The sequence below is a fragment of the Trachurus trachurus genome (assembly GCF_905171665.1).
Source record: "Trachurus trachurus genome assembly, chromosome: 16".
NCBI classification, from domain to species: domain Eukaryota; kingdom Metazoa; phylum Chordata; class Actinopteri; order Carangiformes; family Carangidae; genus Trachurus; species Trachurus trachurus.
In genome coordinates, this window is record NC_139902.1 from 19,608,297 (window position 1) to 19,624,232 (window position 15,936).

Here is a 15,936-nt window from a genome sequence, read left to right on the forward strand (position 1 = left end):
ATCCATCCAAATGTCGTTGTTAGTTTTTGAGAGTAGTGGACTCCTCAACTGTCAAAAAAAAATCAAACATTCAGTTTTGGTTTTGTTTTTTTGCAGTTTAAGCATTGTGGTATAAAACTATCCCATAAAGAGAAATTCAATAAATTCTTAATGAAAAACTACCTTGCTTACTCTCAGTTTCAATGATTCCAGTGAATCTCTAAAGTCTGCTGCAGGATAGATGCGGTGCTGTAGTTGTATGATGAGGGACTTCTTTGACAGTAGCAGTACCCCAGTCGAAACTGTGTTGGGCAGGTTATGCAGTCTGTCTCTGCCTGCTGGCCAATTACTGTATCTCTCTCTGCACCGAGAACTGAGGTTCTCACCTTGTCTGCCCCAGCTGTCCCCGTGGAGCCCCAGTGTGTTGTGGATATGAAGGCATGGTGAGGGCATGTCATCTGGCGGCCTGGCTTGGTCAGTTAATGCTGCTTTGGCCGGGATGTTTGCACATTGGCTTTGGGCCACAGAATCTAAAGGAGACTGTTAATGACTTTCATTAATCCTCTGTACTGTATAGTGTGCATAAATAAAGCGGTGTTAGGTAAAGTTACACTGTAACATATATCTCCCCCTCTGTGCCAAGAGTGCAGTAAACAGTAGGTTGTTGCACAGGATATGAAGCTGTACTTCCATGACAATGTTGTCTGTCAGTCTTCAGGCCGGTTTGCTAATGACTGTATTGAAAATTGGCCTCACAATTTTATTGAAAATGTACGTTATTACAAATTATATTCCTCACTTTGCTTAGGAAAGATGAACATGCTTTCTCCTTTTTTGGCATGCATTATGATGGTCTATTCAACAGGAAGCTGACATAACATTATTCGTGGATAAAATATTATATGGTCCTTAATCCAAAGAACATCCTATGTTAATCTTTTAAATATACAAAAGTGCATTTTTTCATTTATTTATTTTTTCATTAAAAGTGTAAAGGCAGTAATGCGTGAATGGCCGGTGATGGGAAGACCACTGCGTCTCAGAGCAGGTTCACATCTCTGTCTCACAGCAGACCCCACATATCCCCTGGTGCGCTGTGGATGTGAAAACATGTCAACATACTGGTTGGCCCGGTCAGTGCTGCTCTGGCCTCTCTGGACTCACTAACTGCCTAGTTTATGTGTGTCTGTCTGCTACTTGGATGAATTTGTCCTGGCTTGACTAGGGCCTGTCTTTCTGCTGCCCAATTATTTTCCCCGAGCCAGGACCCCTGAACTCTCTCCTTCTAGGACAGACTTGTTGATCCCATGTGTACTGTAGTGGTGTCATTGAAGGTTGGCCCGGTCAGCGCTGCTTCTATGAGGCTAGGGATACCTACCTGCTTGTGTCTGGGGTGGGCTGTTGAAAGGATTTGTATGAACAGCCACAGACAACAGAAACTGTCAGCTCTGGATATTTTACAACATTTGGAAGAGAAAAACAGCACACTGATAGTTCCTATTTTCTTTGGACATTTGTAATCATCTGATTTGACAGGATTGAAATTCATCCATGGTTGTTGTATTTGTCTGATGTTGGTTTGGCTTTAAGTGCATGATATGGCCCTTGTGAGCCATGGTAAACTATGACTGCTATGGCATTTCTGCTTTTGCCTGCCGGTGTTATGACTCCCAATTATCCTCCTCAGGCAGAGACCTCCAGACCCTCTCTAGAAGAGACACGGAGGAGTGGTCCTGTGGAGGGTCATGGTCTTGGCAAGATGTACTAGCAATAGCAAAATAAATGCACTTAGAGAAAAGACACACACACACACACACACACACACACACACACACACACACACACACACACACACACACACACACACACACACACACACACACACACACACAGATACGCACAGATACGCACACAAACACACAAGCTAGGGCAGTCTATTGTCATTCCCATCTCACACAAATCATTTCATCATACAGCAAAGTTATGCCTACTTGTGGACAGTTGTAAATACATGCTCTCCCTCTCACACACACACTCTCTCTCTCCCTCCCCCTTACACACACACACACGCTCTCATACTAATGAGGTCACAAGGGGTTCAAATTCAAATCTTTGTGGTCCAGGGAACGTCAGGAGTTAAGCAGAGGTGAACTAGTGGATGTGTGAGTGTGTGTCTCATTATGTGTGTTGGTAATAGTCTGATAAAAAAAAAAAAAACAAGTGGTTACTATTGTTCATCACAGTTGCTGAAAAGAAGTCTTTCTAGCTATCGTATAAGCTGTAGCTCTCTGACAGCTTGACATATCAGCCCTTGAATCCGTCAAAACACAAAAGATAAGCGTTTGAGTTGAACTGAGCGTTTAGAGCATCTGCTGTGTCAGTCAGGCAAGTTGTCAAAGATAAAACAAAAAGAAGCAAACCACTAAACAGACAAAGTGTAAAACAAATTCATCCTCAGTACAGTAGCAACACTAACAGAGGGCAGTTCAGTCAGTGTATTTATATTTCAGCCTCACGCTCACTTTGCAAACTGAGCACTGAGCAACGGCACTGAGGCTTCAAAACCAGAGGCAAGGCTAATAATAATTAGACTAGAGGGCCAAAGGGCCAGTGACAGGATCATTTGTGACTCAACTAAAAGTGTAACTTGGGCCCACAGACGAGCATGCCGCTGGCTGTTATTTCCATGGAGCACACATAAACTGTTGATTTGAATATTGTCAGTGCCCCACAGAAATATCATGTCTTCAAAAGAGTGCACTTGACAGCCATTCTGGAATAAAAACAACTTTAGTTTTCCCATCTTTGCATTGAGAAGATGTGTGGTTTCAGCCGATGTTTTTTTTTTTTTTTTTTAACTTGGACTGCAACTTTAAATTAAAAAACCACAAACAAAATTAAATAAGATAAATATAAGGGTGTATAGACTCGAGATATTACACTTTATTCATATATGGACATGTTTAAAATTGGCAAAGTGGCATTTTCTAGTGATATTTTAACATGTGACAGACAGTGGGGAATTTGCACATTTTAGCATTTATGTGTTGTGTTTCAGTGTTGTCATCACAAAGAGAACACAAGCATTATTACATTACCTCATTATTCATCCCACCCGTGATTCTTCCTCTCTCTCTCTCTCTTCATCTCAGTCTCTCTCTGTCTGTTACCCCCCCTCCACTCCTCCACACACATCCTCTATCCCCCAATTCCCTTGGTGGCAGCCAAGGCTCTAACTGAAAAGCTTCAAGGGAGAGAGAGAGAGAGATGGCAAAAGAGCGAGAGAGGGAAAGAGGTAGAGAGATGCAGCGTTACACCAAAAAAAAAGAGAAAGAAAAGATCCTGGCACTAGAGTACATTGTTTTCGCTGTTTGCCATGTTTCCTATTTTCGCCTTCCTTACCCCTTCCTCCTCCTCCTCCTCCTCCTCCTCCTCCTCCTCCTCCTCCTCCTCCTCCTCCTCCTCCTCCTCCTCCTCCTCCACTTCCTCACTGTTCCCTCCGTCTGCCTTGCTTTTTAGTCTGTGGCGCTCCAGGCAGATCAAAATTCAACTCACTGATGTGTGACTAACGTTAGGACACACAATACGCAGCCACAAACACTTTGATCATAATTCCATTTAACAGTGAAAATGTACGTGGCAAATAAAGAATGAGGAAGAAAGGGGAAGGAGGGAGAGAGGGAGGATGGGGAGGAAAAATAGGGAAATCATTGTGCTTGTTACTCTGTCTTCATGCCCCATCAAGCTTGAGATGGTCGGCTAAATGTCAAGAAAATGAAAGACACGTACTGTACACAATTAAGGATTAGATATTAAAAATATGCCCATAGCAAAGATGGATGGATGTTTTATTTTTACTTATTTTTCTTTCTTTTTTTTGCCTCATTTACATCACAGGCTTCATTTCTTTAACTAATATTGTGAGCTAGAAATAATATGACAGTACCATGCCAGATAACGCGTGATTATCTCTGAACTGATCCCTGCCATTTTGGTTGTAATACAAATAAAAAAGCTTGTCTATCAAGTAAAATCACTATAACAACACTGTCGTTATGGTAGCTGTTGTCAGGATGTTGAACGCCATATGTTAAAGCTCATAGAATTACATGGTTGATTTATGGTTTGATTGTAACTATGCAGGTTGAAAGTTGTAAAGTAAGTGTATATAAAATGAAGAACATGAATGTGGACACCAACCCAATATCCACAATGTTTACAATAAGTAGCGATAGTAGAAGTCAGAGAAAACAATCTCAGGCTAAACAACGCTCACCTTCTACACCTGAGGTCACTATAATGTCACTTCCATTCTGCCATAATAAGCTCTGACCTTCACAACAGAGCTCTCTCTGTCCTTTTCTCAAGAACGTCATGACTTGACACAGCAGAGTGAGTCTCCTGTTGCAGTGGGTGAATGACTGGTATCATCACTCTGTGGCAAACCAGCAGTGTCCGTCCTTTAATGGACCATGCACACAGTCATCCTCTTCAAATATGGATAAAAGACACTGTACACTTTGCATTCAGTATGGCCCATAACTGCAACAGTAGGTGGTCATGGGATGTTAGTTGTAAATGTATATGCCTCTAATATCAAAATCTGAATCACTAAGTTTGCATTATTATCAACCTGCCCCCAGTGTCAGTATATCCACTCTCAAAGAAGCATCAATGTTTGCCAGAAACAGAACATTGGGCATTGTGAATGCGATCCATCTGGCTGATAACCAGCATATTCAGTTTTTTTTCCCTTCAATTCTCTGTCTAGAGAGGATTCCCTCTAGAGAGACGGCCACCTCCCGTGTTCAGTGTTTCCAATACGTGGACTGTGCACAACAAGAGGAGATGATAACTGCTTCACAGTCACACGCTGCGCACCAGTCTTTGTAACTTGTGGAGCTGTGTCTGCCTCCCTGAGGGTTGATATATGTAAAACGAATGCACTGCCAATATTCTCCACATTATGTGATGATGATCCTAGAGAAACTGAAGGGGGAAAAAAGAAAACGAAATCCTCCTCATCACCTTTTACACCCCATGCTGGAGACTGAAGGCTCCATAGCTGGCTTCCAGTTGCTTGGCGTGATCAAACAAGGGAAGTTAGAAGTGTCCATGGAGTTTCTCCAGCAGGGAGAAAAACAAGGGCATCTGTTTGTCTTCGAGGAACCTTATAGGCATGAGAAGTTGTCAGGACAAGCTCCTTGTGCAGCCTGCAGGTACCTCTCCGGTTGTTGGGTTGAGTGAACTGCAGCGTAGGCAGCAGTAAGCCTGCTACAGTGCATCAGTTTAAGACGCCTTGATGGATACAAGCTAGTGCAGAAAAACATTAGTTATCCATATTAGGAGTAAAATACTACAGAAGCCACCTTGATATGCTGATGTGCTTGTCAGAAACAGTTTTGCCATCACAAATTTACTTATTGCTATCTGGGCTTCAGTTCAGTTCACAGTGTCTTCCATGGTTGGATTTCAAGAAAATACTTCACTGAATAAAGCAGAGATTTCTGAAGTAAGTAGGTTACATGTGTGATTTTCTTTTTTTTTCCAAACAAGCTGATTGTGACAAATTTGGTCCTTTATTTTTCCATGGAAGCACAGTACACATTGTCATATTCCCGGTATGTTTTAAATATATTTAATCAAAGAATGTATTTTGAAAGTCTACCAAATACCCCTGAGAGCACAGAGGACTGAAATAAACATCTGAAGCAGTTTGATTTATTCTAAATGTCCTGGATTTTGTTTTCTGTTGAAAGAGAAGTGAAAACAGGAGGTGGCGGTAACCCTCTATGTCCTGCATAAACATTCATATGAAATACTTTTCCTTGACAAGGAGGGATAGAGGTTACATCACAGATAGTCTAAGATGTGTATGTGTGTGTGTGTGTGTGTGTGTGTGTGTGTGTGTGTGTGTGTGTGTGTGTGTGTGTGTGTGTGTGTGTAAGAGAGAGAGAGAGTATGAATGTGTGTATGAAGCTGTTAGCAGCAGCTCTTTCTCTGCAGGTGGTCTCTCACACATGTGAATACCCAAAAAGCTGACGCTTTCTGTCAGTGATCACAACCAGCAAGGTGAGAGAAAGGAAAAAAAAAAAACACCTTGGAAAAGGAAAAAAAGAAGAAAAAAAACACATGATACCTTCACCATAACATTGTTCAAAGAGTTTCTCTAAACCTTGCAAGTGACACTGCTGCTGCAGCTGAAAAATAGTTTGGGAGGCGCTGGGTTTAAGCAAATAATGAATTTATTATTGAGGTGATGTGCACTCGCTAATAAACATGCAGTACAGTTGGCCCTCCTGCTGTGAGGAGATTTATGACTGCATACACTATGGCAGGAGCTTCTGCTGGTGCATATGGTGTGTTTCTGAAGTGTGTTTATGAGCAAAAGACAGAAGAGGAGGATGGGGAGATGAATGCAAAGACAGATGGGTGATGAGGGGAGATGTAGCAGTGAGAACACTAAGAACGAGAATGCTTTTCTACACAGGTAGAAGTTACAGCAAAACATCACATGCAATGTAACCATGAGGAGGTTTTAAAGTCTGGTACACTTGCTGTTAGTAGATGTCTATTGCAAATTGTTTAGTGTAAGATAGCTCTCTCTTAGTGTTCCAATTTTTCGTGAATGTGTTTTTTTTTTTATCATGTAAAGCATTTTGAGCTATGTCCTGTATGAAAAGTGCTCGACAAATACATTTTGATTGATTGATATGGGATGTATCATTTTGATTGATTGATATGGGATGTATCTGGGGTTAGGAACACGGAACGTATGGTTATTTCAGTCAGAGCCAAATGAGACAGATAGAAAATCACATACTGTACAAGAGAACTCCAAGTTTCATGCAAATAACCTTAAAGACCATGTAAAGTGAAATCCAAGAGTAGGCTGCTGAAAACTGGTGAAAAAATTAGTAAGTATACAGTACTGAATTGTGGAGTTTGAGGGCACATATTTCTGTTTTTTTTGGCGGGACTAAGAGGACACCTAGTGATGTAACTAAGCGTCCAGCTAGTTATGACCCTGCCCCTAGGGCCTAGGCTCTACTCCAGTACCACGAGAGCGAGTGCATAGAAACTTAGCAGCGGATACACACTTAGCAGTGAGGGAAAGGGTGAGGCGATGGAGCGTCAGGCCCATAGCTGACCGCCACCGGCAATGGGAGGCTTGAGGGCTATGCCGCGACGACTATGAGGGCTGCCGCTGTCAGCACGGGAATCTCCGCTAGCCCTGATAGCATGGCTTGACGGCGATAGTGCCCCTGATAGCCGCGTTAGCGTGGTTAGCGGAGTCATTCAAGAGGCCCCACTATAGCCGCTGAGCCTCGCTATCAGGGCTAGCGGAGACTCCCGTGCTGACAGTGGCCGCTCCAGCGTCTCAGTCACCCTGACGTAGTTTTCTTCGCTGCCAAATGTGTGTATCCAAAATATTCAGAATCAGACTCTGAGGCTCAAACCCGTAGCTGCTCGGGTTAGATGTGTCAGTTAGTATCCATTAACAACGTTGTTGTTGGTTGGTATTTGATTGGCAGTTGAAATTTGACGAAGCTCAGTGAGTGGGCGGGGCTTCAGTGCCTGCAGTAGACACGCCCCCAGCTTCCAAACTACTCAATTTTGTCATGATTTTAAAACCTAATTTCACCTACTAAAGAATTTTTCTAGCATTCAGATTTGTCAGGATGGTTAAACATACTATGTCTGTTATGTGACTGACTCAGAAAACAAATCTAGTTTCACTTTACACGGACTTTAAAGAGGAACTAAGCAGGATTTCTCCTGTGGCTATGCTATATTTTTACCTTAATTAAAAAGCTCCAGAGTAATTGTGATAGTTAACTACATGACTTGTGACTTGTTACGAGTGAGAACGGAGGCTCTCTGCCTTCCACCTGGCGTCTCACGGCTGAAAACCAACCTTGCAACATCAGTGTAGTTACTCGGTCGCTGCCCCGGTGTCCCAGCTCTCGTCTCTGCACACCGCGACACAAATGCGCTCCATAACAGTAATCTTTTGTTTATGATGGTTAAGACTGCACAAGCACACACGTCACATTGTATATGTTATGTAACGTTATCCACGCTCCATTTATTGATTTTTCACCGGCTTCGTTGTAAAATGCACATGGGCAAGAGGAGCGTAACCAAAACAGCAGAAAAGCGAGCAGACTTGCATAGTTCCCCTTTAAGTTTTCGTAAGTTTTGATATTTTTCAAGCAAAGACTAATAATTTTGATTTCAGTCCAAATGCATGTTATAATGTCATTATGAGATAAAATTTAGAGACCCTCTTGTGATGGGATCGCAGCTGTCATGATGACCTTAATGTGTGGTCATCACAACACTATTACTGTACATGATACTCCGTAGTCATGGTTCAGACCATACTGTACCTGTCCTCTGACTTGGCCTTCACTTTGACCTCAGCCACACACACGTGTTACAATTCCCCACTGCATCCTGTAAGGTTGTGATGCTATTGTGATGTCAACATCTGCCCACAGACAGACATATAACACCTGCCAAAGTGACCAAAAGCCACCTCTGTGTTAGTCCCTGCTATAGGAGATATATCTTCAGGACCACACACACACACACACAACAGTACCATCCCTGCTGTTGTGGCTGTTAAATATAATATTTGTTGCCACTAGTTTGTCTGAAGGTAAAGCTGAATAAATAATAAATACATGTTTTATTGGAAAGTTTAACAGCAGCACTGCCTCTGTGGACTTATGGGTTATTAAGTGTACAGATATATCACTGCGTTTCAATAAAAAGAAATATACACTCACCAAGCATTTTACTAGAAACACCACAGTAATACAAGGCAGCGCCTCACTTTGATCTCGAGCCTCTGTTCTTTGTCGCAAGGATATCACAAGATTTTAGAAACGGTCCTTTGAGATTCTGCTCCATGTTGACATGATTGCATCATCATTTCTGCAGATCTCTGCTGCGCATTCATGGGCCAGTCTCCTGTTTCACAACACCCTAAAGGTTTCCTACCAGATTCAAATATGATGGTGACTGGGCAGACCACTGGAGTTCACTGAGCTCACTGTCATGTTCACAGAACCACTGATTTTTTACATTTTGACATGGTGCATTTTCATGCTGCAAGTGGCCAAGAAGGTAAATAGTGGCTATAAAAGGAATACACATACTCATATAGGCTGTGGCATTCAAACTGTGAAAACAGAAACAGAAAACATTCCTGACAACATTACACCATCACACTCCAGCCTGATGCTCACTGTTTCTTGGTTTTTTGTTGTTGTTTTTTTGGCATCATTCTGACTAAACTCGGTTGTATGTGTGTTATGTGAAATTCCCAGGAGATCAGCAGTTTCAGAAATGTTCAAACCAGCCCTGTCTGGCACTAGCGATCATGTCACAGTCTAAACTCTCAGAAAGTCTTTTTTTCTTATTCTCTCTATTCTGATGTTTGATGTGAGTATAAAAACCAGCACTCCTGACCTGTATCTGCAGAACTTACTGCATTGCATTTCTGCTATATGATTAGCTGCTCCTAATGTACAAGTGTTGTCAGTTAAAATGAATGGAGGTCGTAAGGGAAAATTAAATGTCTCTTTTTTCACAAATTTTCATTGGGACATTATTTGGAAAAACTGGCCACAAATTCAAAATAGTTACTTTCTTGCCAGAAACATATGAAAACTTAATAAAGGGTTAGTATTTGTGGAAAAAGTCTGATGGACAAACAAAAGTATTTGTAATATTGCTGCGTATCCCTCTCAATCCTGTCATTGCCCTAAGCATTCTGGACCACTTCTAGTGCAGCTATTGTTGCTCCACATGTTTTCCCTTTTATTTATTCCCACTTTGTATTTGTTGCATTTCTTGATATTGAGCGCGTTTTCCTTAATGTTTTGTGCTTTCAGTCTCGTATTTGCTTTATCCTTAGGGCCCACCATTATTATCTCAATATATTCTACAAGACATCACGCCATACAGCCTCTTTGTGATGGGCTCTCAGACCTGAGCACAAGGTTAGAGGGCTTCACAATGTTCCACCCACTTGGTACAGAGAAGCAATGACAGGTTAAGTAGCCACAGCGGATTAAATTATATGAAGCTCATCCCCAGTCGATCGACGTCTGTCTTTGTATTCCCCAATCTGGAGACTAAAGGATGAAGACAATTCATCATGTCGCTGCTGGTACATGGGATAAGTGACAAATGTATTGTTGTGTGTGTGTGTGTGTGTGTGTGTGTGTGTGTGTGTGTGTGTGTGTGTGTGTGTGTGTGTGTGTGTGTGTGTGTGTGTGTGTGTGTGTGTGTGTGTGTGTGTGTGTGTGTGTGTGTGTGTGTGTGTGTGTGTGTGTGTGTGTGTGTGTGTGTGTGTGTGTGTGAGAGAAAGAGGGAGAGAGCGACAGACAGAGAGAGAGAAAGAGACAGTAAGATTATTTTCATGGTGAAAGAGCTGAATATGAAATCTAAAATGAGAAATGCTCGGCAATGGCTAATCAGGCAGTTGTGAAAAAAATATTAGAAACTTGATGAATACAACAAATATAACTCAGATGTGTCTGGAGTTAGGGCTGGGCGATATGAGAAAAAATCCTATCACGATAATCTTTTTCATATCAGTCGATATCGATATATATTACGATATGACTCAAGTCACTATTTTTGTTAAGCCTAAATGTTCCATCATACACACAAGTGAGATTTGAAGATATCAGAAGGTTATTTTTGATTTAAATATTTATTTTCTGTCAAAAACTGAACATGCAGATGTAATGATGAACATATAATAAAAGCAATGAGTATTAACAGTTTCAGATAAATAAAACTGGTATTATATATATTTATACAACAGTTAGTTCCAACCAAGTAATTTGATTGGACAGGAGACATTCCATGACTGCTGATATACAGTATAACAGCACTGGGACTACAGACATTATCACTCCACTGTTCAGGCGTTCTTTAACATTAAATCAGAGCCACACTCCCCATACAGGAGCTGCTCCATCTCTCTGCTGCTGCTACAGTTATAAACGGACCTGAACATTAAAACCCGGACCTGACGTGGCCCGTCTAATTAGCGATCATTAACAGCCTAAACCCGACTGAAAAAGAAAAAGTAAGAGTAATCGCAGCGGTTAGCGCTTGCTTCGCCAGTGGTCAGTGTTTAGGTCGGACTTGTCACAGTTGAACAGTTGCAGTGTGAACACAACAGTCGCTCCGGTGTGAGCAGCAGCAGCAGCAGAGCGGCCACGCCGTGACTGTGCTCCCTTTGATGTGTGACGGCGAGCCGCTCCGACTGCCTGCTGTCTCCGTGGTTAAAGTTTAGTGTTGTTTACAGTACTGTATCTCGGGGTTAATGTAAACATGACGTACCACGCGTGTTTTCACGGTCACTCGTCCAAGTTCTCCATTTTTTCTTTCGAGGCAACACTCATCCTCTCTCTTTTTTTTTTTTTCGGCGATGTCCCGCTGCTGACACGCACGGCTGCAGCAGCCCGAAACACTACCACACGTTGTTGTGTTGTCTTGAATGTCCTCCTGTGCTGTGTCAACCTAACCTGCTGGCTCAGCCATTGGTCCAGCGCGGCGCAACTCTCGTTTTAATTGGCTGTTTGTATTTTCTGTCAAAACATGAATGAATGAAACCTATCGACTTTCTATCGACCACGTTTCATATTGCTATTGAGTAAAGTTATATCGCGATACATATCGTTATCGTTTTATCGCCCAGCCCTATCTGGAGTTTATATGTACAGTAGTATGTGTGATTTCCAGTGTTCTCTAATGTGTTGAAAGTTGACACACAAGTCAAGTGACATAGCCTACAGTATATGGTGTGAGAGAGTATTAAAGGGATATTTCAACATTTTGGCAAATTTGCCTATTGCCATAATCCCTATAGTTTTAGGAGCAGGTTAATTACCTTTAATTGTAGGTGCAATCTGTTTTGAGATTGGCAGAGAAGAGATGGTGGTGCATGGTATTTCCACGTTTCCCTCATCAAACTAAATACACAATCCAGTAACTCCAAAACACTCTCGTGGACAAGTTGTGACATTCGCCACGCTATGAAATAATAACGTATAATTATGTAACATTACGACACATGAAGCAAATACTCAGAACTACGTGCTGTGAAGTGTGTGTGTGTGCATTGGTGAGAGGTATGGTTGGATATGTACATTGCAGTGCTATGCAGCAGACTTGTCATTCCTTTTGCCTTGTTTTATTATGATGTTGAAAATCAATGAAAAATATTCTTTTTTAAAACTACTTGCATTTGAAATCACTCCGCCCAGCAGTTGTGTCTGAAATGTAGTTCCGGTTACATACACATTGGCCTCAAAAACAACAAGTCTCGTAACGTTCCATAATATTTCACAGCGTGATGAATGTTCAGGTTACAACTTGTCCACAAGAGCGTTTTGGAGTTTTTGGATTGTGTATTTAGGTAATTAACCTACCCCTATAGCGATTATGGCAATAGGCGAATTTATGTTGAAATATCCCTTTAATGTTTTTCAGTATATCACAATCTCTCTCACAGCCTTTATCATACCACCTTTGTTGGAGACCTAGATGCCTACAGGACTGGATGCGAGCCCCTGTCTCTGGTGTGACAGTCATGTGCTTTGTACACTCGCCATCTCTTTCAATCACCTCCTGGCAACTCCACTGCCATTAATAAATTAGCGCTTGATGCATTCAAAAAATATGTTGCCTCTGAGCGTTAAGAAATTACCAGTGGGTAATGGAGTACCCAGAAATGCCAAGGGGCTCTGACCAAGCCTCTGTGAGGAGTTGGGAAAAACAGTGTGTTGGACTGTCTATTCTGATTGAGTAACCTAAGAATTTCATTTTGTTATGGCTTCCAAACAATCCACATCTTCTCCAATTGGCTTAAATTGGGTAGAATTTTTGTAAAACCAAACTCTTAATGGACCAAAATTTCAACAACCAATTTCCAAATTTTCAGCAGATTCTGTTACACGAGTCCTGATTGTTACTAAGTGAAAGACCTATCTAAAGATAGAAGGTCTAGCCAATAAAGTGGCTCCTCTCATGTCTGTCCGACCTTCACTTACTGTATTGTAAATTACCGGACTTTAGAAAAATGGCAGCACAGACTGCTTCTATTTCCAGCTTACATCACATAACCTTGCAGTAACAGCTTGGTGCGTGCTGTGTGGCTCACCTGTACTTTGTTTTTCCATACTGACCTTTAATAGGTTAATTGAATTAAAACAGCTAATCATTGCACACATTTTTAGCATCTACGAAGGAGAAGGGCTTATTTAGAACCTAAGGATGGCTAGGTTATATGTCCTGGGGCATATGCTACTTATTGGAGCACAAATTAGTCACACGGTGAGGCAAATTAAATCTGAAATGACCATGCATATTCAAATTAGGCCTGCATTTAGGCATTAAATGTACAGCACAGGGACACGTATTCGGAGAGAGTGGCTCGTTGGTAAAGTATAGCTGAAGGATGTTTAATATGAATTCCTAATTTAGTCTTCTAACTCCAGGGTAAGAGGCAGCCCACTGTAAAATTATTATGTTAAAATGACAATATAGGGAATAAATATCCTCATTTCGGTATTAAAGCATACTAATTTGCTTGGCTAAGTGTGTATCTCTACGATATTAAAAATATATATTTTTCAAATATTTTTGGGTGGGATGCCCAGAGATGTGTTATTCTATCTTTTGTATCATGTGCATACAAAAGATAGAATAACACAGTAATGGGCAATAAAATAAACTGTCGAATTGGAGCAGAATATGGTATTCATGTAAAATAAACATTGATATATGACTTTAATAATTTGTTAAATAAAGCTCAATATGTCTAATACTGTATGTAGTGGGCTTGGAATAATCCCTATATAATGAAATAGGCACATATGTACATATCATTAAATGTGTCATGATCAGTACATTTTAAGTGAAGACACTGAATATCAGCAACCTTGGTAATGGTTAATCATGGTTCTCATTTTTTATACATGTGAAAAGTAGTTTCTTTAAAGGACTTTTTTTTATATTGGGTGTTGTGAGAATGGAGTGGTTCAACTACAGTAGACAATTTCTTGGCTTTATGTCTTTGCAAGGCAAATTCATGTCATATATTCATTGGAAATGGTGATATCTTAATAATACATAACATCCTATCTAATTCTAAGAATGGCTGCAAGAATATACTCTACCTTCCTCTTCATTGCATTTTCTTAACACTTCAATACATGAAAAAGTGATACAACAATCTGCATGTTATTACAGCTACCTGTAACGAGGGTGGGAATACTGATGGGGAAGGTTTAATGAATCTACTGTACAAGTTGCAGTAGATTCTTGTAGCATACACCAAACTAAAATACCTCATAAATGTAAGACCACTTATAAATCTGCCTCAGTTGCTATGAATACTAGATGAAGCCTTTTTGCTCTGAGAGAGTGAACGCTCTGGTACCTGTCAAAACATTTCATCGAATGGCAACCCACCTGGTGTTCCTGCATTAGACACATGTTGCAGTATTTAGTGTTACTGGTGGAGGTGAAACACAGTCAACCACTCGCCCTTTTTCCTGATTTATAATTACATAATAACACCTAGAAATCATATCATTTAATAGTGCTGGTTCCATATGGTCCTTTTATTATTATAATCAGTTTTAAATAGTATATTTCCAAAGAAATGAATGGTGCTGAGTGGTAACATCTGTGCTCAAAATATGTTAGTAAAGAAATATAAATTTTGTTCATATGACACAAAATGTTTCCTTGAACTATGTACATATTAGTGGGTAGTTGAAGGTGTTCATACCAACTGCAGTAGAACCCAGCCAGTTCCTATAAAGAAAAGACAAAGTAACTTAAGGAGGAGGTACAGTATGCAAGAGTTGCACTTTAATTAAACAGCTTCAGATTAATTGTGATGGTTAAATGACTTGTTAAGGCGAGAATGGTGACTCTCTGTCTTTCACCTATAGGGTCTCTTGGCCGAAAAACCGAACCCTGCAAGATCAGCACCTCCGACCCAGTGTGTCAGATCTCGTCTCACGAGAAACATGGACTGCTTTACGGCACTACGGCACCAGCACACCCGGTAAGCCTTAATCTCCGATGTTACCCACCTCGGTAGACATCACTCCACAGATTGCCTTCTCACCGGATTCATTGAAACAAATGCACATGGCCAGGGGGGGAGGGAGGAAGGTTAGCAGTGAGTTTTTACAACAGTGAAAAAATATACACTCCGAAAACTGTAGGGGAGCTCCGTAGAGAGAAAAGGCAACCAAAGCAGAGAAAAAACAACCTGACCTGCATAGTTCCCCTTTGAATGTTAGTAATTAACTAATGTTTACTTGCTGGAATTTTGGGGACTATACATTATCAATAAACCTGAATTTCAAATTTGTGCTGGTGTAGCAGCAATAATAGCCTTTATGCATGGTGTTCAGTGTTTGTTGTGCTGTATACATATATAAGTGAGAGATGCACTGTGATATCCGACAAACAACTGTTACTACTACAGTACTAATACTTTTAATTAAACCCTCTGGAGGAAATGTCTGCTACTCAAACACACGACAGATTCCATGGCACATACACACAGATTCAGACACACACAAAGGTATACTGTACAGAATGCAGTCACACATTAGTGTGTGCTACACACACCATAGCCTGACAGGTCTGTAGCTTAAGAGCTGTCATTGTGCTAGATCTTGCTTAAAAGTGGGGATGGCTTACTGTAATAAGCTGGACATAAAAAGACACATATTTTAATGTATTAACATATCCAGCAGCCTCATTGTCAAACAGAGATGTCTCCTTCTGCATGTTGTAACCTCATGTCTTCACTGTGGTATGGACTAGTGAATAATGTGCATGTGAAGTATTTGTGATTTGTTAGGACAAAAAGATTTGTGAATTCCTAAAAAAGGAAGAAAA